At 41.4% G+C, this 19,434-nt stretch overlaps 1 long non-coding RNA gene across 2 annotated transcripts in view; it reads left to right on the top strand.

The window, feature by feature from the left end:
* Nucleotides 1–19,434, top strand: part of LOC124154485 — a 139,234-nt gene that overhangs the window by 60,460 nt on the left and 59,340 nt on the right. Inside the window, exon 3 of one of the 2 annotated variants that reach the window (XR_006863932.1) lies at nucleotides 16,185–16,263. The exons of the other annotated variant lie outside the window; for it this stretch is intronic. This is a non-coding gene — a long non-coding RNA (uncharacterized LOC124154485). Of the gene's footprint in view, nucleotides 1–16,184; nucleotides 16,264–19,434 lie in introns of those variants that run through there. 2 annotated transcript variants of the gene reach the window in all.

Here is a 19,434-nt window from a genome sequence, read left to right as displayed (position 1 = left end):
GCACCTCTAGCCCACTCGACTTCTATCCGATAGGAAAGCCGGCCTTGAGTCGATAGGAAGCCAGTCTGAAACGCACGGATTGCCTGGCCGATAGTAAGTGACGTAGAATCCGCGTCAAGTCTCCCGATCCGCTCGGAAAGAGAGACTCTGAAACACCCTGCAGTATTGACCTGATTGTTGTGACTGTTCATAGTGACATGTCACCTTGATGACGGTGGACGATTCGTTCGTTGGCGATATAAAACGAATTAAACCGGTAGAAAACCCGATAGTGCACTCACTGCCGCGTTGCGGGCAGTTTTCGAAGAACGACTTAAGTGGTGACATAAATCGCGTTCATTTGGGGCGGGCTGGGATGGTATCCTTCTTGTATTCTATCTAATGTATTTTTCTTGGCTAATGGGTTGAGAGTTTCACCAGACGCCTTTTTTTATGTCTTTGTCTCCCTGACCGAGTGCTCGTCAAAAAAGCTCACTTTATCTCCTTAAAATGTTCAAAATTTACAGAGTTGACCCTTCTCAACATTTACCTCTGTCTCGAATCTTAAACTTTTGCATTAGGGGCATCATTCATAATGCTATTCCTCGTCATTGCGAGTACAATTATTCACAATTTTGGAAAACAAAAGAGGATCGCTCTGATCTCATCGCCGCGTTGCGGACATTTTCGACAACCGACAAAAAAAGCGACCAAAGCTGCGACGGAAATCAACTTTTTTTAGGATCGAATGGCGCCTCGTCTATGTAGTCCCATATGGACACACTTGAGAATCCTCTAATAAAATACTATAATATTAAACTTATGAATTTTATAGATCACACCATCGCAAATTATAAATTTCTGTTGAAAAGCATAATTATAGCCTATTTCTCCCCGAAATTCGGATCAGGCTGGCCATCAGCGACGCGAACGGCAGCTTTTGTAAATTCGTTTAAACAACAAAACGTCTAGAGGCCACGTAGATAATTCTTTATGGAAATCAAGGAGGTAAAAATCTGGAAGGGGCACCACTGGTTTCGAGCGAGGAGCGAAGTGTGGCCGGAATGGGTGTACTTGGGTAGGAGGACAAGCCACGCCCACTTCGACCAAAACATCGACAATCCCATAAGGGTCAATGCTTTGGTGAAATATTTGGTCATAACTCATTAATACATGAAAATAACTTACGGGACGCACAATGTAAACCTTTTTTCTTAATTCATTGTTAGGCTTCGTGAAGTTATTACTCAAACATCTTTTCCCAGAGAAAAATTATTATCAATCACTACGGTTACGTTCTGCAACCAGCTCAATATAAAATTCCTCGAGAGTAAGCTAGTCATTTACCTGCACTTATATTGGTATTTGATTTTATCATAGCCAACGGAAATCAAACAATTACAGTAATAAAGTGTATTTTCAAGGATATTCCAACCAGTAAAGTGGCTAACAGACACAGAGTTTAAACATTAAGAGAAGTATCACGAATGATGGGAGAAATCCAATAACAATCACCAGCGTAATACTAATGGTTATGGTAGCATTTTTCAATTAATGTAGTTCATTTTCAGAACAAAACTTAGCCACCTCAAAATATCAAAGTCAGAGGCTAACTAAGTCCAAAAATTGTCAAACCAAGATGGTGGAACTTTGACCACGACAAAAACTCGGAAACAGCGCCTCCAGATATTTACAACCTCCTTGATCGTAATATTTGTGGCTCTATTGGAAATTTCGATGCTCATTTTTTTAATATGGCTACGACCGCCAGGTGTCTCTTCCGATGGTGGTAGTTCGTAAATTGTCGCACGCGGTCGTTGTCTTTCGTTGTCAAGTTAACGCGAAATGAAGTTATCTTGATAGCTAGCGCTTCCGAAAACGCCTTTAGCTTCACATTAGGAGAACGAGTCGTAACAACAGTGATGCGGAGTAGGTAGGTACTTTTACTGAGTCGGTGTCATAAATGGCAATGGCATGTGAGTTGAAGGAAAGACATCAGATAGGCTCCTCTAATCGTTGGTTGGCTAGAAACAGTCCCTCCTTAAAACCCGCTGGCTTGTAATGAAAGAGCAGCTTCCTGAGGCCTAGAGATCTCGAGAGCACACGATAAGACTTCATGACCTACTTATGGGCTGCATCCATTATTTTTTCCCTTGCACACGTTCTCCTCTCTCTTTAATCTACAAAGCTTCTCAGAGTCAAGGCAGCTGCTCTGTGCTTAGGAAAAACCTCCACGTGCGTAACCCATCAGTTTCAGCTAAATACCGCGCTCGGCTATAACATATAGTGTTGCGATTTTTCTCCTTCCGAGAGAATTATGAGCGAAATTATAATCATGGCGAAAAAATAATGTTTCGTGGAAGAAGAGAAGTTGCTGGAAAGCGCAACTACTTTTTCATCGCTGCGGCAGGGGGCTCCGCATATCTACGGTCACGTGATCCATTTGCGTGTTCTATTCACCCATAATGCTACTTTAGAATATTAATCGTTTAAATTTATCTCATTTCACGGATCTCACGTGGGGAACCTGAGAGTGTGTGATTATGAGTCAAATGCTAAATTTATCCGCTATATCTGGGCTTGTATTTTTATTTCTAAATATTTATCATACTCGAACAACAAAAATTAGGCACATGTCGTAAAGAAGAATTGCACAGCTCGCTATGAAATTTACGTCATCGACAATGAGTCCATGATAGTAAATGATATAGAAATAGGTATGATATAAAAATATTACCTACTGATTGTAATTTTAGGCAAGCTATCCAGCGTTTTACTTATATATTGTTGGTGCGTTACTTATTTTCATCATCATCGTGAGCGGTGTCGTAACTATAGGGGATGAGGGGATAGATGCCCCTCAAAGCCTCAGAGAAATACATATTTAGAAAGTAAAAAATATTTTTAAAACTATTGTCTACGTTTTTTCTTATTGTGAAGTTAAATTTTTAGTGCCAAAATGATGTAAAACATATTTCCACTATAGTCATCTTTCTAAAATTTTCCCCTTTGCTTGGGGGTGGGGGAGTAGTCACTATCCCAGGTCATCCCATCACCCCCCCCCCCAATATTCCCAGTTACGCCACTGATCGTAAGTCAACAATCCTGAGCTTGGTTTCACGCAGCTCTTTTATCTGCAAACCATGGCGACGTATTTCTAATACTTTTTAAATAATATGTCCCATGTAACTCATTTGGAGCCGTGATTTGCCCTATCCTTCGTCGTTTGATTTTTTCTCTTATCTTTAGAAATTAGTTTGATCGTGTCGATTGGTGTCGATCCATTGCAAAGACCTTGTGGTAACCAAAATATCGTCCGTTACTATGGGGAGTAAACAAAAATATTGCAATGGGGATGTAGGAACCGCTCTATATTCTTGTCTTTGATGTACCGGAAACTTCTTTACAACCTCAAGGATATGTTGGTGAATCTTCAAGACTTCAAAATATGAGGCAGGAGGTAAAGATATGGGTGTATTGTGTTTCCTTTGTACCGATGATAAAGGCCTTTGTGAAGGCCGAAACCTCCTCTGGGTCAGGAGGAGAAAAAGAAGTCAACTCTTTGGGCTTTGAAGTATGCGATGTAAATTCATGGCGCATCGTTGAAGCGCCTGAATACCTAATCAGCTGGGCAACTCTGTATAATTTAATGGGATGTTCCTTCGTAAAAACTCTGTTAAGGGGTCGATCAAGGCCGTCTAAACGTACGTATTCTGACACTCTCGAAGAAATGACCTTCGTGAGCCAATCCCGATATTATCTTCCTGCCTTCCGCAATAAGGTATGATTTATGCGATGAAAATGTTAATTTTAATTCCTGTAATCTCCATAAAAGTATAATTTACCGCTGTAATTCATGCCATGATTTTAGATATGGAATATGAGAATGTATTCCATGATGAATTCCCGAATTTTTTTATGAGTTGCCATACCGACGAAGCGGTGTGCGTGAAATGTTTCCATGTGCTTGTCATCCATGATCGTATTAATCTCTCGTTTTGTCCATAAATTTCTATTTCTTTACTTTCAAAAGACTTTAATGACGAAATAAATAAACTATTCCAAATTTCACCGTGAATATAGCGATTTTTTAATTAATGATATTTTTATTAATTCTATCAGCAATATTTTATACCGAGGAATCCCAAGTGCTCTCATAGTTCTTGCCAGAATGCGTAGGGTTTTCAATATGGCTCTTATAGATTGCACTTGTCACGTAATTTAGGGAACTTGGTTCATGATAATTTTTTCTTGCTCCTCTTCTTTTGTAAATTCTAGGCGGAACTTCGTTAGACCGTATATACTTTTAATTTTTTAACGACTGGTGTCCTAGCAACAACCGCCACACGCCCAATGAGGCTGCGCGCGGGATAGTTTTTAGATGTATATGAAGTAATGTAATTTTAGTCGGTTTCCGTTTTTTTCGCAACGATTTTATTCAGGTGAAGAATATTGGACGCTGTCTTTTGCCACTAGTCATCGCGCGTATTACTTTTCAAGCCTTTCCTAGTGTGTTCCGATTCTGCCGATTAGGTGCGAGTAGAGAGACGCAATACCTCGACAAAATGCGACCGTGCGTGGTGGTGAAATTTCCAGTTTGACCAGAAATGAGGAGAGAGAAAAGTTAAACAGAATTAAAGTTTTTTATTTGATTTTTTTTTTGGTGTTAGATGCCTTACAAAACTGGCATCCAAGCCCTTATTTGTGGCGGCTCGCCAGGTAGTCGTGGATGAGAACTGTCGTCGATTTCTATATATAAAAATGTATTACTCTTGCGCATGTAGACGTTTTCTAGGTGCTCACGGAGGACGCGCCCATATCCGCCGCCCCTAGGGCAAGGCCGTGCAAGACATTGAGCCTAAGGGGAAGCTGACTGTCCGGTATATCTCCGTTTGATATCGCGGAGGCAGCCGTGCAGTGGTGGTAAACACACGTCTCTCTTTCTCTCTCTCTCTCCTCTCTTTCTGCTCGTCATCCGGACGTAAACAAGCGTGGAGAGGGACCCAGTGGATCTCCTACTAGTGTGGGGGGGTTGTATGGGGGAGGTAATGGGCGAGCCAGCTAGCCACATTCTCTCTTTCTCTCCCTCGCCGCCATTGGCCTTGAAGAGACGTGTTGACTGACGAATCGGAGGGGGAGAGATTCTTTGTTTTTTTCCCATCGGAGTAAAAGGGAAGCGAAATGGAAAACTTATCGGATGATTTTTTTCCCACACGTGTGTAATGCACGTTGGACTTAAAAGTAAAATAACTTAACGTTAATATGAATACTAGAGTACCGTTTAAAATTTGGAACCGATCAGCAGAACATCCAGAATGTAATTCTTGACATTGATTTTCAATAAATGCAACATGTACGTTTTTAGTTATTCTAACTTATAAACAAATAAGTGACCATGAGCCTTGAGTGGGACACTAAGTGCCGGAATGGGCCGAGATAATCCCCACACGGACAACAGGAAAGGGTCGGACCTCTCTCGCCTAGGGGCCCTAATGGCGCTTTGCATGCTTGACCGCAAAGCCGTGAAAACACGGCCTTCAACCTTTAGCATCGGAAAATTCAAGCCGTGAAAACACGCCTCCCGAAGGGAAAAGGTTAATCCCGAATGAAATAGTTTTTCATTGTTGTACGAAGGTTTCTGGATGAAAATTTGAAAGAGAGAGGTGCTATTTGACTCCCGTTTGGACAAACCCTGGATACGTTACAAGCATACGGGAGCATACAAAATAGCTTAAGCCTTAATCACACGCTCATTCTTATCCGACCCTCAAAGTTATAGCTCCAGCGATAGCGCAAATGATGGCAGATAAATGATCATTTCACACGATGATTTTCCGCGATGGCTCCGGGGATGGGAATCCCATCCCTTTTTTCATCACTAGGTACTACGTCCCTTTTCCCGTCGTAGAAAACATCGCTAACAGCAATAGGGTGGTTACCTATTATTTTTTTATTGCCGTAATCGAAAGATTATTACTCCTGGAGTACGTATTTCACGCTTTTAGATTTTTAAATGATAATATCTATTTTTCGCGATTAAATGAAAAGTGAAAATTTTCAAGCGCGCGAAAACGCGACGCGTTAGTAGGAATGATGGGAAATCTCTCCGTACGTCGTATTTCTGGTTCCCCCTCCGCCCGGTGAGGTGACCTTGAGGCGAGGCTTAGCGCTGATACGTCGCAGGCTGCCAGCGGGTAGCCTAGTGCCCTGCCGCCTGGTAGCGCTTGGCTTAAATAAGGATTATTAATACCTTATCAAACGAGGAAAACTTTCCGACCTTAGCCAGTTTTAATAAGTGATTATTAAGACATGTTTCCCTGAGCTCTGCGCCTCATGCATGCATTGGTAACCTCAGACGACGTATAACTCCTATCTTCTCCTATAGAAACTAGGTCCCTGTGACGTCACGTGGAGTGGCATCGCATGGGCGCCAATCTGGCCCTTTTCAAATGAGGATAAAAATGGACCATTGCCATTCGTCTACACCGGCATTTATAAAACGAAATAATTTGTATATTATGAATACACTAATGGTGGGTAACGAATCGCAATTATTGCCTTTTGTTTTCTTTGATGAAGGAAACTACCCTATTCATCGCTATCGCTGCTAACAGCCACGCTTGAAACGCTACGCTTGGTCTTCAATTGAATTACGGTTGTAAATATGGAACAAGCAATGGAACAAGGCGGTGGGAATGACCGTGTGATTCAGAAAATAATGGGGTCGAGCGATCACATTTTTTTTTCGTCCCTGAAAACCTATCGCTGGAGGGCGGAAAAGTGATCCTGTGACTCAGGTATTAGGGTGGTGAGGACACTTTTTAATGTGACTGTTAGCATTCCCATCTTATTTGAGGTATTTGGATTGCAGTCACGAAATGTTAATGATTTTTCGGGACAGTCAATTGTAAACATGGATCCAAACGAGAAATATCACCCCTTGAATCAGTTAATGGTATTGAGATGGGAAAATATTCCCTTCGCTTAAGATGCCTTAAAAAATTCCCATTCGCTTAAGATGTCGGAAGAGAGAATTCCGTTGCGAGTGTTGAGGAGAGGAAGGTCTAGGTTATCCCCGCGCGTTGTCAAGGCGCGAGGAGAAAAAAGCATTTGTCCTTCGTCGCCAAGTGAAAATAGCCAGCTGGATTTCAGATGGTTGGGGGATCAGAGAAGGATATTAAAACACTCGAATTTCAATGAATTTCCGATTAATCGATCACTCCTGAAATCGAAACTCTACTACTCATGCGATAACTATAGTTTAATCTATATTGAAATAAATACTTGCGATTTTCCGCGGTTATAAAATTTATTACGACCTAAGTTTCATTGTTACTACATTATCTTTAAGGTGTAACATTGAACGATGTGTAAACGTTGAAATTTAGGTCGTAATAATTTTTTTAATCGTGGAAAATTGCATTATATTTTCAATATGGAAAAATTCCACTTTATCACGCTTGAAACTTCAGATATTATTCATATAGTATAATCACTCCATTTTCTCATCCTCACATCGATAAAATTGAATTGATGGATCAGTTATAAAAATTAAAATAGATCCCAAGCGTGTGTTTTCAATTTCCTGCGACATATGATGGCAAGATGGTTTAATTGCTAGTATGCCTAATAATAAGTAGGAAGATGAGGATTTTGATCTTTCTCACTTTATTTTTTTCGCTGTGGATGTGTTAAACTTGGCTTATACAATTATAGTATTGGGATGCCTTATATATTTGAACGATATTGAGGCTACGAAGTCCCTTCTTGATGAAACTAATAATAAATATATACTCTGAATTTATAGGGTCAATTAAAGTTATACATGAAAACGCTTAGTACGAGCAAGAATATAAATGATTAATAACATCACATTGGAGGTGTAGGGAAATACGAGTACAGATAATATGGCAATCTGAAGGAATGTGATAAAATACTACTAAAATGAATGTACATCAAAAGTAATTGCTGAGATCTCAGGCATGTGTATACGTCAGGAAAGTGGATCCTGGCTTCCCTGAAGATCGGGAGAATTCCCGAGTGAAAAACACACATCGAGTGTGTGTGTGCGTGTGGTGTGTTTCAAATGATTGCGGGATAAGAGGAAGTTAGTAACGCTGGAATGTGAACGATCTTCGATAATTATCGATCGATTATAATCGACCACTCCTGGATTGAAATGTTACTACCGAAGATTACCACAGTTTTAGCGCAGAATAGGGATTTTCAAGGTCTCTATTGTGTGGTTTTAGTATTCGTTTTTACATTCCATTCATCGATAATTGAATCTTTTGATCAGTTTTAAATATGGAAATAGATTCAAAGCATTGGTTTTCAATTCGCTTCGATAGATTAATGCAAGACGGTTTATTTGCTAGCATACCTAATTTTAAATTTTTAGATACGGATTTTAACCCTTAGAGTACCGGGGAGCGCTGTCGCGCTCCAATCTCTCGCGAAAAGTGCCAGGAGCGCGATAGCTAATTGTCTCTCTCAATTGCTGATAGTTCACTAATAATTCAATAGTCAGTATTCATTTTATTTTTATATTAACGATTTACTTTTAATTATAAAAAATTAACTCACATTACCAAAAATTCGTCAAATAATTCATTAAAAAGGTGAAACCACCTATAATACATTTCTTAAAGTTTTTTAATATTTACCTTTAGTTGTTTTTGAGACTTAATTTTTTTCCTAACCTACTGCAAAGTCAGCAAAAATGCTTCGGCACTTTCAGCATAGTACGTGGAAAACCGGTTAGCAGTCAAAGGGTTAATATTGGTTATACATATTTTGTTTTGTTTCTTTCGTTGTGAATATCATAAAACCTGGCTTGTGTGGATATAATTTACCGAGACCGGAGTCACGTGTTTATGTAAGGGAAATGGATCGACCTTCCGCTGGAGGCGGTCAGAATTTCGCCGAGAGTGTTACTGGCGAGGGAGGTCTAGGTTATCCGTGCATGTTATCAAGGGAAGAAAAAAAGAGAACTCGGCCTTCGTCGCCGAGGGTGAAAAACACCGACGGAAGAAGAGGGGGTTTGAGGAGGCGGGGGTGGGCGCACCCTCCCTGAAATGGACCCCTTTCACACCCCCTCCGTCGTCTCATCTTCCGTCGACCCACTCATCACCCTTCCACCACCCCCTCCCCCTCTCCACAAACTTCTCCACCCCCCAACCCCCTCCCAAGTATCCCCTTGCGAGAAACACCCTTGAGAGCTAAACTTAGAACGGACTAATTGAGGGATGGGGTGTCGCATTTAATTAGGGACACCCTTACCCCCCTCCCCACCCTCATTTTGCACCCCCTCCCCCTCACCCACCCCCCTATTTTTCAGATCAATTCGATCGTTTTGAGGATGTCGAGAAATTAAAGCTTTAAGTCGAGATAGCGTCCCTCTTTCCTTCCCCTCCGTCGTGTGGGTGTCTCTGAGGGGGCGCGTGGGCGTTGTATATCTGTGGCGCAATGGGCTCTCATCTTCATCATCATCATCTTCCATATCTCCTCAACCATCCCCCTACTCTCTCTCCGACCCTGTCCCTGGCCTTGCGCCTACTTCCCTCTGTGTAGTAAGTAGTCGTAGCCGTCCTGCGTCAATGCCTCAGAGGCGCATGGGCGCCGCTGGGAATTGAGGCTGGGGTGTGGTATAGGTGCAACTAATACCGGGGTGTATTGGGTTTAGAATACCCACCAGGATAAGCGGTAGGTACGAGATTAATATATTGCGAAATTTTGAAGATAAATGGTTCAAAATGGTGAGTTTTACGGCTTTCTGAGGAATATTTTATTCATCCTTACACTATTCTATTAGTTATATTAATCCAACTAAGTAAAATGGATTAAACTTAAAAATTTCTCTGATCTCTGAGGGGGGTTTTATCCCCACCCCTCGCTGCGCCGCTGCAGAGGCGCACTGAGGCGGTTTTTGTTTTCAGGGAATATGGCCACTACTACTGATGAGGAAAACACTTTGTCCCCCTTGGGCGTTTTTTAAACGTCGGATAAAAAAAAACTGGCGAAACGAAATTTTGAAAAAAAGTGTATCAAAGGCTTCGTATGTCATCTACACAGGTGTCGAATCGTGAATCAATGCATTTTTCCCCGAAATAATATACTACTGAGCAATCCACTGCATGGGTTCTCCCTCCACTGAGGGCTAAGCCCAACAAAGTTTTGCGAAAATTCCACGGAGGAAATCATTCGACTTGACCGGGATTCGAATCCGGATCCCCCGATTTCCGGTCGGGTGCCTTAGCCAGTTAAGCTACGGTGGCGTCCACCTTAACTGGATGATGCACTCGATTGGAAATCGGGGGATCCGGGTTCGAATCCCGGTCAAGTCGAATCGATACTTCCTCTGCATAAACGCTCAACAATGAAGAATCTGAGCTTCATCTCATCTGAGTTCATCTTCATTCAAGAGAAGAATCTGAGCTCATCATCAGCCCTGAGGATGTTGGGAAAGTCTCCCAACGAAACGTCGGCCTACACAATGCAGACCCTGACCCGGTTGGAATCCCGAGAAGCTTTCTTCCAACGCTCAACAATCTCTCACCGAATCAAATACACTCATCTAGTGGCCCTTTTAGTGCTAGATGAGCGGATTTTATTCGATGGTCTATTGTTGAGCGTTTTTGCAGTGGAGGTATCGGAATGATTTTTTCCTCTATGTAAGTTTAGCAAAATTTGTGCATTGCGGGTGACTCCGCAAATGTTATCGCCATTGCTTGTCCCTATATATATTTAAACCGACGAAATTTGTTCGCGAAAGAATCACATTGTAGAAAATGATTGTCCATTTCTTCAGTATTACCGGTCACGTTGCCACAGTGGCGTAAGGTGATACTGCGGGACTGTCGATTCTGGATGGTAAGTGACCATTTGTGTGTTTCTTCAGAGAGATACGGAAAAATTCAGAGAAGACAGGTGAATCATTTCGCACCATGGCAGTGCGAGCTCGCAGCTCTAACGAAGGAATTTTTGGCTAGCCTAATCGTCGAATCGATAGGTCATCCGCGATTTGGTACTCAACGATTTTTTTTACCCCGGAATGTCAAATTGAAAATTACTGGTCAACGATTACCGACAACTGGCGAACTGGTGTAACTGCATCTTTTGGTGTTGGCACATTCGGAATGGATATTGTTTTTTTTAAGTTGGTTAATACGCAAAGTTGTGGTGATGGTCGCGGAGAATATTGCGAAAATAATAACACTTATTACGATTGTAAATGTTGTATTTTCCACGATTAGGCTAAAACTTTCAATAACAAACCTCGTATGTAGTCTCTTTGATTATATAGTCTCCCAAGCTTCCAAGTATTAGAAGGAGGCGACCGACAGCTGAGGTCACTTGCGCCATGAGAGAAGGGTATGGATGGAAGGGTGGAGAGAAACCCGGCGTCGGCATTAGCCTGCTCTTAACGAAAGGCGCCAAGGGGACTACGGCTTTACGTCCCATCCGACGGACGGAGTGTTGTACTTGAAATTTCCCCCACACAACATTCAAGTAGAGATCGGGCTGTCTCTGAAAATTATCTGCCACCGTCGGGGTTTGAACTCGAGCCCACGGGGTGGGAAGCCAACACTCTAGCCACCACGCCAACCTGATCCCCCTCTTCCAAGCTTCTCTGAGAATTATTTCGCACGCCTAGCATTCTTAAAACATAATAGGATAGTTTCCTTCGTCAAAGAAAACGAAAGGTCATTATTGCGATTCGTTACCCACCATTAGTTTATTTATAATATACAAATTATTTTGTTTTAGAAATACCGGTTTAGACGAATGGCAATAGTCTATTTTATCCTCATTTGAAAAAGGACATATTGGCGCCCATGCTATGCCACTCCACGTGACGTCACAGGGACCTAGTTTCTATACGAGTAGATAGGAGTTTTACATCGTTTGAGGTTACCAATGCATGCATGAGGCACAGAGATCAGGGAAACATGTCTTAATAATCACTTATTAAAACTGGCTAAGGTCGGAAAGTTTCCAGCGTTTGCTAAGGTATTAATAATCCTTATTTAAGCCAAGCGCTACCAGCTAGCAGGGTACTCTGCTACCTGCTAGCATCCTGCGTCGTATCAGCGCTCAAAGCCTCGCCCCAAGGTCACCTCACTTGCGGCAGCGGGAACCAGAACGACGTCAGTCGGAGTTTTCCCAGAATTCATACTTAGCCGTCGCGTTTTCGCGCCCTTGAAAATTTTCACTTTTCATTTAATCGCGAAAAATAGATATCGTCTTTTAAAAATCTAAAAGCGTGAAATTCGTAGTCCAGAAGTAATAATCTTTCGATTTAGGCAATAAAAAAGTAAAAGGAAACCACCCTATTGTGAAAATTATACGGTATCATTGCTCGCCGCCATTTTGGCCACATGCCGGCGGCAAGTTAGCAAATAAATGTTATTTGTTAATTTTATTATGTATTTTTATGTATTAGCGTTTTTTGTTTTAATGTGTTTAGATTTAGTCTTCTTAATGAAGTGTGCATGCTCGCGCTCACTTGCACCCTTTGATTCAACATCTCCTTCACTCACACTGGAATGTCATCCACTGGTTCCTATGCACACTTGAAATGCCATTCCCTTCATTAGTGCTTCTATCATCAGCGCTGAAGAGGTGGATTGTATCGCATCAAAACAGCTGTAGAACTTTTCCACACCACCAAAGTCCCGTCAAAGAAGTCGCGTAGTGTCGTGTAAATTAACTCGTGCACTTATGTGCGGTTTTCTTTGTCGTGATGCACTTCGATTGAGGGCGCTATCGGCTTCACTTAAATGCCTCGAGTCGTCGAACCTCTTCAACCAATTTACGTCATTCCTTTGGCGTTCGTCCTCTTAATGGAAGAGTAGGTACTTCCAAAATATTGCACTCTCGGTCGATAGTGATGTATAGATCGGTATAGAGGGCTGCTTTAAGTTCAGGAATTCTCTCTGTAGAAATCAATCCTTTGCTCCTTTAATTATGAAACCGCATAGACCATACGTGTACTGAAATGAATGGTAATTGTAGACCGCGAGGAGATAACTTCTATAAGGGGATAACTTCTATAACAATGTATGTTTTATGATATTTATGACTATTATAATTTTTTGTCTTAAATGTAGGAGAGATGTAATACTCCTGGCTACTTGTACAGCAACTAGGTCCCTGTGACGTCACGTGGAGTGGCATCGCATGGGCGCCAATCTGGCCTTTTTCAAATGAGGTTCAAATTGACCATTGCCATTCGTCTAAACTGGGATTTCTAAAACCAAATAATTTGTTTATTGTGAATACACTAATGGTGTGTAACGAATCGCAATCAATGCCTTTCGTTTTCTTTGATGAAGGATACTACCCTATTGTGCGAAAATTTCATGGAGAAAAAAAATCATTCGCCTTGTTAGGGATTCGAACCCGGGTCCTCCGATTTCTGCTTAAGCTACCGAGGCGACCTCCGTAGACAAACTGGCTAAAGCAGTCGACCGGAAATAGGGGTATCCGGGTTCGAATCCCAATCAAGGCGAATGATATTTTCCCTGTGGTATTTTCGCACAAGCGAAATTAGGATTATTAAATGTTGATGGTGATGACGATTTCACTGTTTTAGTCAGCTTAATTCTTCCACCTTCCGGCGGATATGTCTTTAAAATTGAATTTGTGTCCCCTTTAAAGGTTATGCAACGTTTGCTCGAGAGGAGCACGTGGGGTTTTCAAGCGAGTCCAAAATTATGAAGGCTTACAATTTCATCCACTGTGTGTGTTTACTATGCTTTTAAAAAAAATCGCCTTAAAGGAGCTAAATGTGTAATACTTGGCCTTCCTTTTACCATCGCTTATAACCGCTGATTTAGACTGCTTTGGTTTTTTTTTGCAGCCGTGCCTTTATGCAAACTCCGTGTGAAACTTTTTCTCATTAGCATACGGGTCGTCGGTTGACTTGGCCGCTCATAAACGTTTTTTCTCCTCGCATTTCCCACTTCAAAGTCCAATTACTCCCGTACGTGCGTTGAATTTCCGGTAGAATAGTGAGAGAGGAACGAGAGATTCCGTAAGAAATCAAACGGAAAGGGGGAAAAATAGGTTATGTAATGCGCGGACTCTAGACGTAAACTTCGCTCGAACGTTTAATTAACTTCCTGTCTCCTTTCGTCACGTTCTCCTTGGCGTTGAATTTGCTTTGGGACCGTAGATTTCAAAATGTTGGCGTCTGGATCCAGTACTTCTCTCGGCAATTGTGTGACCTCATTCGACTTGAAACACGGCTTTGAGAGCGTTGAGGAGGTGCTCACGTTGAAAACGAGAGCCTGGGCCTCATAGACGTAACTTACCGCAGGTTTTGTGAACAATCTTTTATTTCGGCCTGATTCCGACCATTTCTTACCTCCTCCTCTTCCTCAACCTTAAGGTTGTTGGGTATCCAAACTAATTCACATCTATTTATACTTACTGTTCCGCAGGGGCGCAGCTAGGAATTACGGCTGAGGGGGGGGGGGGGGTTAGGTGCAACTAATACCGGGGTGTGTGAGGGTATGGAATACCAGCCAGGATAAGGGGTAGGTGCGAGATTAATTACTTGCGGAATTTTAAGATAAATGATTCAAAATTGTGAGTTTTACGGCTTTCTGAGGGATATTTTATTAATCCTCACACTATTCTATTAGTAATATCAATCCAATAAAGTAAAATGGATTAAACTTAAAATTTCTCTGATTGTGAGCTCTGGGGGGGGTTTTATCCCCCAAACCCCCCCCCCCCCCTCGCTGCGCCACTGCTGTTCCGCAAGCTTAGTATGCAGGAGTGTGGCGTGGGGTGTCAGGACACCAGCTGTCAAAATTTTTTAATGAAATGCTTCGACTTTGGGGAAAAAGAATTCCCGTACCTCTCCGTTCGTCAAAACATCACACTTTAATTAATCGTTTGTCACTGATTCTGAAATAGAGTGTGATTTTTACATGATGTTCTCTGTGTCGCTCTGAAATCAGTGGCGTAGCCAGGGGGGAGGGGTTCCGGGGGGTCCGAACCCCCCCGAAATATAAAAACACAATCATTTTTCTTCGTAAAAGAAAACAAAATATTGAAAAATCATGAATTTAAAAAATATTTCTTTAACAAATGACGTTTTTTTGGTTATGAAAAGCTTGAAATTAGTTTAAAACCCATTACTTAGTACCCTGTTTTTAAAACATTTCCCCTCCTAGTTTTGGACCCCTCCCCCCTTTTCCCCCCCTCCGAACGAAATTCCTGGCTACGCCACTGTCTGAAAGATAGCTATTCTTTATTGCTCAAGCAGTCTAAGCCTCTGAGTCTTTAGCGGCTCCCAGCCTAATTCGTTTAACATCTGTGTGACGCTTTATGTACGACCGTAGCTGATTTTGGTGCTGCTTTCCTTTGTCTTTTTGCTCCTTTGAAGAGGAAATTTTTAAGAGGAAACTGTATTTGATTGAGAATTGGCTCTTTTAATTTGTTCACACGTGTAACCATAATTTATATTTCAATTGTTTTCTTTACCACTGTGAAAGTTTCTTTCTGCACGTAATTGTGCAATCGTGTTCGTTTAGTCTCAATAGCCTCGAAAAACCCACTGCAGTCATTCACATAAAATTAGGTTTTTAATTCTAATTTCGAAGCTAACTTTCTTTTCTTCTTTTTTCTCCTTAACCCTAATGTTGGTGGGCATCCAAATTAATTTATTTCATAGCAAATCAGTCATTTAACATTCTTGCTCCTTCTTCATATGGAATAAATTGTCATGCGGTTTAAAAAAAATCTAAAAATGTAAGACAATTCAAAAAGAAATATTTTGAATTATTGCTACATGTAAATTGAATATTGTAACTTAACTGATTATTTTGCTGATGCAAAAGTCAATAAAATCAGATGAGTTCATACGTTTGTCGTGCTGATAATTATATACACATATGTATTTTTTTGTTCTACCCTGTCATATATTTAGTCGCATTCAATAAAATCAGATGTATATTAGAGTTCATAAGTTTGTCTTGCTGATAATTAAATATACATATGCATTTTTTGTTCTACTCTTTCATATATTTAGTCGCATTCTGTGAAATCGATGTATAATGTAAATCTACTTATTCTTGTAACATGTCTGACTCTATTATATTTATAACCATATATTTTCCTATGGTACAAACTTGTCCCGGAATAATACATTTCATTTTCTATTCTATTCTTCCTGCTATGATCTCCTACAGGTATTCTTTCCTTGGTCTACCTCTTCCAGCGCTGCCCTTCAACACTCCTTCCATTAGGGTTTATCATGCACTCGGAGTGACGTAGAAGGTGAGCAGTGCATTTCTTTTTTTCTAATTGAATTTAGCAGTCTTCGTCTCTTCCCAATTCTTCATGGTAATTCCACGTTGGTGACACTTACTTCTGTCCAAAAGTTTTTTCATTATTTTCTCCAACATCGCATTTCAAAGGACTCCATCTTTTCCCTGTCTGCTTTTACCAATGTTCAAATTTATTATCCATAAGTGCACATGCTCCTATCATACTATATTCTATCAAATTCTTTCCCGGTTGATGAAGAAACACTATTTTAATCCTTGATAAAAGCTCGTTTCCCTTTTGCTACTCTGTTCTTAAAAATACGCCGTACACGTACCATTAGATGTGATACAGTTACCCAGGTATTTAAATGCTGTGACTTACGAAAGTTATTCTCTAGCTAAATACACACCAAATTCCTCTAGTCCATCTATTTCCAGTTTCGTCATATCGAATTATTTTGTTTCCACCTCTCCTTTGCGGGAACGAGGCAGTTCAATTGCATGTGCTTTCATTTCTCAACTTTTAAACTAGCGATCTGAGTTTTTAATAAATTTGGTCTCACTAATATGATTACTATTGATTGTTCATGCCTATATTTAGACCTTGAAGCCCTCCTCAAGGTGGTTTATTTTTTGTTTGAATAGTATCTCACTTTTTGAGGGCCATTTGACGCCATCAAATTTCGAGTTAAATTGAGCTCGTTCAATTTGATTCGAAACAGTCCTAGAACCATTCATATGAATGAGGAAATAGTTTGTCACCGAAAACGTCATTCTCGATTCGGTATATGAACTGTTGAGAACAGAAAGCCACGAAAATGGACGCTCTTTCGCAAAGTTCTGATTCTTTTCAAATGTCTTTGCGATTGGCCCAGTCGTGCAAGATCGGAATGTTTCGAGTGTCGTCGCTGCTGGAGGTGGGAGCCGTGACAATAGGGAGAGAGAGATAGAGAGAGAGACGCGGGCGTTGCCGTGTTTTCTCAAACAGACTTTGTCAGTGGAAATGGAAATTTGGATGGAAACGAAAGACCGTGTCAAACTCTTCCCACTTGGCAACACAGCTATCTCACATTGCGTACACCACGGAGGTCTGAAAGAAACTTGAATTTCCCAGAGGCTAGGCTCCGCCTATCGCCTTTTGGTTGGTTTTCAAGAGGTCACGTGCCCTCCGCCCTCATCCCCCCAAAAATATTTGGCCTGCCTCTCAGTCGCAAAGATATTTAATATGTACTGTGATGACGTCGTTAGATATCTGACTCAGAACCATATTCACTTGTTAGAAAGGGGAGTTCAAATGGAATACACTTCCATTTATTATGCTCTGGGTATACCTTGGAGAAAAGCACACTTAACAGTAACTGGCTCACCAAAAATCGCATTGGGTACCGAAAAATAAAACATAAATAGCTACAGATACAAATAAAATATAGATACGGAAGTATGATTAAAAATAATGACAGGATAACAAGGAAGTAATAACTTAAATTTAAAAAAATTCAAAACAAGTAGGATGTGATTTATTTAGCTCAGAAAATTTTATTTTATTTTCGTGGTGTATGTATAATTCATTTTTGAATGCGTGAATGGAACTCCTTTTTTGTGAGCCTTAAGGGAGAGATTTTCAAAATTTATGTGCCGCTAAGAGAAACAATGTTTGGTCAGCAATTATACGTGCAATTGGATAAAGCGAAGAAAAGTCATTTGTGCGAGATTTCATCTTAGTGGTCTCTGACCTTTCAAATAGGGTAGAGGAATTCGGGTAGCGACTAATGTCACTGTTGTGAGCACCATGCGAATCTCAATTAAGGTTCTCATCTCTGTTAAAATGGAAGTACTTGTAGTAAGACTCACCGTCATACTCCTGCCGTTTATTTCATATGTAGCGTCTTCTTGAAAGGTGTTCGTGGATAGGGGCGCAGCTAGGAATTAAGGCTAGGGGGGGGGGGTTTCTGGCGCAACTAATACCGGGGGGCTTGGGTGTATTGCATACCAGGGTAAGCGGGAGGTGCGGAGACCTTCCGCCGGAAAAAAAAGATAAATGGTTCAAAATGGTGATTTTTACGGTCTTCTGAGGAATATTTTATTAATCCTCACACTATTCTATAAACAATATTAATCCAATTAAGTAAAATAGATTTAACTTAAAAATTTCTGTGAGCTCTGGGGGGGGGGGGTTTATCCCCCAAACCCCTCCCCCCCCGCTGCGCCACTGTTCGTGGATATCCCGACTCACATTGAATCCTTCCCGTCTTGTGAAGAGCCTCTTTTTGAGAGCCCTATCTCCAACCTCAAAAATTCAATGCCCAACGCAGTAAATATCGACCCATGTGTTCTTTTCAGTCCAACTATGAATGCCTTACGAGTTTCGCCCACCTACGTGGATTCCCGTGGAGAAATTTTGCATGAAATACTCCGGAATGCCTCTTGTCAGAACGCTGCGCCGGTTGGTCTAGAAGAGAATGAAGGCGCTGGTGAAGCCGTAAAAACAGATGACGTCTGTTATGGATAGATAAGGGAAATTTTGGATCTTAATGGGGTGTATGATAAGTTACCTCTCCCCTCCCATTCGCCGAGGGGAGTGGGGGAGGAAGAGGGCCATCCTAAAGCCATGCCATTGGCTGCTCAGTCAGCCAATCGTAAAAAGGTCTGATTTCAGCACCCAGTGTGAGCCCGTGTTATGGAAGGCCTGGTCAAATGGAGCGGTGGAGAGGGGGCATTTTATACACTATCGTTTTTCGAGAGATCGATGGCCGAGAATCGATTTGTAGCTTGTTGGCCTTGGGTCCGCCCCCCTCTCTTCTTCCGCATTTCCTTCCATCATTCTTCTTTCTTCCTGTCCGCAATCTGTCATGGACATCCTTGTCCCTTTCACAGGCCTCCGCCGTCTTTCGCTCCCTCTAGCCAAGAACCTCCTCCACTCATACTTCCTCCGACCATTAATTTATTAACACTAGCATGCCCGAACAATCCTTACCGACCGAAGTGGCTACACAATTCAACTTCTTTGTGTTGGAATGGGGCGTCCTCGATGTAGTCCCTACGGCTCCATCGATACCTCCAATGGTAATGGAAAAAGTAACCGTTTCACGGTATCATTTTTCGCGATGTCTCCTGGGAATGAAATCCCATCTTGGCACTCCCTTTTTCCATCGCTGAAACCAACGCTGGTACC

Source organism: Ischnura elegans, chromosome 2 (assembly GCF_921293095.1).
Source record: "Ischnura elegans chromosome 2, ioIscEleg1.1, whole genome shotgun sequence".
NCBI lineage: Eukaryota > Metazoa > Arthropoda > Insecta > Odonata > Coenagrionidae > Ischnura > Ischnura elegans.
The sequence above is the reverse complement of the archived record's forward strand: the minus strand, read 5'-3'. Positions and strand labels throughout refer to the sequence as shown.